Genomic DNA, 4,548 nt, shown 5'->3' with positions numbered 1-4,548 from the left:
ATTATGATAAATATACCCTTAATTCACTTAATCTATTTTACCACTCCCCCAAACCACCTCCCTCTTGTCCGAAGAGTCTGATTTTATTGTTTGTCTCTCTCTCTTTTTTAAATGTTCCTTTTATTTCTTAATTTCCGCATATGAGTAAAATCGTGTGTTATTTGTCTTTCTCTGATGGACTTATTTCACTTCGCATTATAAACTCTAGGTTCATCCATGTTGTTGCAAAATGGTAAGATTTTATTACTTTTTATGGTTTTTAATCCCATTGTATATATGTATGGGCATATATATATATACATACATACATGTGTGTGTGTGTGTGTGTGTGTATTTACCTCATTTTCATTATTCATTCATCTATCAATGTACACTTGGACTGCTTCCATAATTTAGCCATTGTAAATGATGCTGCAAAAAATAGAGATGCCTATATCTTTTCAAATTACCACTTTCATATGCTTTAGGTAACTACCCAGCAGTGGAATTATTGGGTCATATAATTGTTCTATTTTGAAATTTTTGAGGAATCTCCATACCAGTTTCCATAGTGGCTGCACTAATTTGAATTCTCGCCAACAGCGCAAGAGGTTTCTTTTTTCCACATCTTTACCAGAAAATTTTGATTCTTGTGCTTTTGATTTTGGCCATTCTGACAGGTGTGAGGTGGTATCTCATCATAGTTTTGGTTTGTATTTCCCCAATGCCGAGTGATGTTGAGCATCTTCCATGTGTCTGTTAGCCATATGGATATCTTCTTTGGAGGAATAACTGTTTATGTCTTCTGACCATTTCTTAACTTGATTATTTGAGATTTTTGTGTGTGTGTGTGTTGAATCCATTAGTTCTTAAACATTTTGAATACTAACCCTTTATCAGATATGTCATTTCCAAATAAGTTTTCCCATTCCATAGCTTACAATATGAAATTGCAATTCCTCCAGTTTCACTCTTCTTTCTGAAGGTTGTTTTGGTTCTTCAGGGTCTTTTACAGTTCCATAAAATTTTAGGGTAATTTGTTCTAATTTTGCTTAAAAAGCTGTTGGAATTTTGATACAGATTGAATTAAATCTGAAGATTGCTTTGCATAGTATGGATATTTTTACAATATTCGTTGTACAAATATCCCAATCCATGAACATAAAATATCTTTCCACTTACTTGTGAATTTTTAATTTGTTTCATCATTGTTTTATAGTTTTCAGAGTACAGGTCTTTCACCTACTTGGTTAGTTTGATTCCTGTGTTTAATTGTTTCTGGTATAAAGTAAATGGAACTATTTTCTTAATTTCTATTTCTTCAATTTCATTATTAGCACATAGAGAAGCAATAGATTTCTGTATATTAATTTTGCAGCCCATGAACTTATTGAATTCATTTTTTTCATTCTTGTGGCTTTTGGTGGCCTGTAGGGTTTTCTGTATATATTATCATGTCATCTGTACATAGTGAATGTTTTAATTCTTCTTTCCCAATTTGGGTGCCCTTTATTTCTTTTTCTATTATTATGTTCAGTTAGCCAACATGTAGTACATCATTAGTTTTTTTCCCTATAAACAAATGACTATAGTTGTATTGTATATAAACTTCAAATTTTCTATCACTTTACATGTTACAAGGTGCATGTACATATGTTCCCTCATTTGAGCTTCATGACTACCAGTCAGAGAAGCATAAGAGATATCCAATGATACCACTGGGTGGGTGGGGGGGGAAACAAGGCTCAAAGCTTTGAAAGGATTGTCCAAAGCTCTACAGCAAATTAGTAGTAGAGTTGGGATTTGTCCTAAGGTCTTTTCATCCTATGGTCCATTCCTCTTTGTTAATTCTATAGTTTTTAAACCATGTTTGGTGAGGTTCCAAGGAGAGGTCTGAAGGATTACTCAAGAACTGAGGGTGACACTAACAAGCTAGGGTTTAAGGTTGATATCGTGGCTCTAGTTTTATGTGTTCTATATTTGTTGGGGATACTTTAATCTTTAATAGCCACTGAACTACTCCATGTTGCCTTATTAAAGGTAAAAGAAGAATATTTACCCAAAAAATTGTTTAAAAATGGTTTGGATAGGAGTATACAAAAAGATCAGAGTCTATTCCAGGAAAATTTTTGAAGTCATGTCTTGCAGCAGCTGTTGAACCTTCTTAATGTCTGCTCTCTTATTTTCCTTTTTTTCCATTTTATTTATTTTTTCAGCGTAACAGTATTCATTCTTTTTGCACAACACCCAGTGCTCCATGCAAAACGTGCCCTCCCCATTACCCACCACCTGTTCCCCCAACCTCCCACCCCTGACCCTTCAAAACCCTCAGGTTGTTTTTCAGAGTCCATAGTCTCTTATGGTTCGCCTCCCCTTCCAATTTTTTTTTAATAAACATATAATGTATTTTTATCCCCAAGGGTACAGGTCTGTGAATCGCCAGGTTTACACACTTCACAGCACTCACGATAGCACTTACCCACCCCAATGTCCATAGCCCCCTCCCAATTATTTTCCTTTTCATGCAAGCATTGACTAGGAACAGAGTACACAGTTTCAATGGAAGTGGGATCAGTGTCATTCATCTTCATATCAACATAGTCTTTAATTGTCTTTTCTTTACCTTCAATTTCTTCTTTAATATCTGACAATAACTGAGGTTCATGGCATTCATCTACAGATGGAAGTCCACTTATTATTTCTAATAAAACCACGCCAAAACTATAGATGTCAGATTTGGGTGTTATTTCTCCTCATAAAGCCTCAGGGGCCATATAAGCTGTTGTTCCCACAATTCCGCTATTCATAACTGTCTGGGTCAACTTCTCAGAAGGTTATGCAAACCCAAAGTCAGATATTTTGGCTGTAAAGTCTTCATCTAGTAATATATTTTCCCTTTTAATGTCTCTATGAATATGATGGTTTTCATGTAAAACAAAAACAAAAACTTTAGCTGCATCTTGAGCAATCTTGCATCTCATATGCCAAGGAAGTGGTGAAATATCATCCAAGCTGGGGATAGCAATGAGCCATTGGGCATATAAACATACACTAAGCAGAGGTCATCTCAACCACTTAAGAAACCAAGCAGTTCTACTAAGTTCTCACATTGACACTTTGCCATAATTTTTATTTCTTGAACAAAACTGCAGTTTCAGTTCTTCAGTAGTAATATGAACCATCACTGCAAGTTTCTTCTGTTTTGTTGTTCATGTAGCCTTTATATACAACTCCAAATCCTCCCTCTCCCATCTTGTTGTCACCGAGAGAAATGGGTCTTAATCAAAGTTATGTGTTACATTCTTCAATTCATAAAATGAAAAACTGTGAAAACGTGTATCACTACCTTCTGAACTTGGATTTTCTGGACTTGAGGAGTCAGGTGGCATATAGTTTGTTCAGGATTCTGCAGAAGTAAAAAAAATGTCCTGTCCTTTCCACAGACAGACATCTTTTTCTGCTGAATGTTTACAGTGTCATTGGAAGGTAGTGTATTAACCTTTTGGGGAACAGCATCTTGTGTGAAACTGATTGTATCTATCATCACCAGATGGTTTTTTAATAGCTACTGCTAACTTCTCTCATCCTTCCTGAAGATCAATAAAATCTGACAGCTTCCTAATTAGTCCAACACTGAGGCAGCACACATATGTTGAACATGTTATGGGTTTGTTTGTCTTCTATTCCTGCCCAGTAGCAGAGCACCAGGGCCACTGGGCACCACCCCACTGAGCCAGCTGTGGAGGGACCTCACTCAGAAAAGGATGGGGGCAGGGTAGGCCCTAGTACATCATTAGTTTTGATATAGTGTTCACTGATTCATTATTTGCATATAAAACCCAGTACTCAATATAAGCATGCCTTTTCTTAATACCCACACCTGGTTACCACATCACCCCACACCCTCCCTTCTGTAAACTTCAGTTTCTTTATGAAGTCCAGAATCTCTTGTAATTTGTCTCCCTCTCTGATTTCTCCCCATTTAGTTTTCTATCACTTTCCCTGAGGTCCTCTGAGCTATTCCTTATGTTCCACATATGAGTGAAACCCCATGTAATAATTGTCCTTCCCTTCTTAATGTATTTCACTAAGGATAATCCCCTCCAGTTCCATCAAAGTCAATGAAAATGGTGGGTATTCATTCTTTCTCATGGCTGATTAATATTCCATTGTATATATGTACCACATATTCCTTATCCACTCATAAGTTGAAGGATATCTCAGCTCCTTCCACCATTCAGCTATGATGGATATTCCTTCTATGAATATTGGGGTGCATGTGTCCCTTTTTTCCCCTATATCTGTATCTTTGGGGTAAATACCTAGTAGTTCAATTGCTGGGCTGAAGGGTAGCTCTATTTTTAACGACTTGAACCTCCATACTATTTTCCAGAGTGGTTTTACCAGGGTGCTTTCTCACTAAAAGTGAAGGGTTCCTTTTTCTATACATCATCGCCAATATTTGCTATTTCCTTTCTTGTTAATTTTAACCATTCTAACTGATTTGAGGTGGTATATCATTGTGGTATTGATTTGTACTTCCTTGATGGCTAGGGTTGTTGAATATTT

At 36.3% G+C, this 4,548-nt stretch overlaps 1 pseudogene; it reads right to left on the bottom strand.

Annotated features, from left to right (window-relative positions):
- Positions 1 to 2,091: 2,091 nt before the first annotated feature.
- LOC123934415 lies at positions 2,092 to 3,445 on the bottom strand (annotated as a pseudogene).
- Between the last annotated feature and the right edge of the window lie 1,103 nt (positions 3,446 to 4,548).

Source organism: Meles meles, chromosome X (assembly GCF_922984935.1).
Source record: "Meles meles chromosome X, mMelMel3.1 paternal haplotype, whole genome shotgun sequence".
Lineage (NCBI taxonomy): Eukaryota > Metazoa > Chordata > Mammalia > Carnivora > Mustelidae > Meles > Meles meles.
This window is presented reverse-complemented; position numbering and strand designations above follow the sequence as displayed.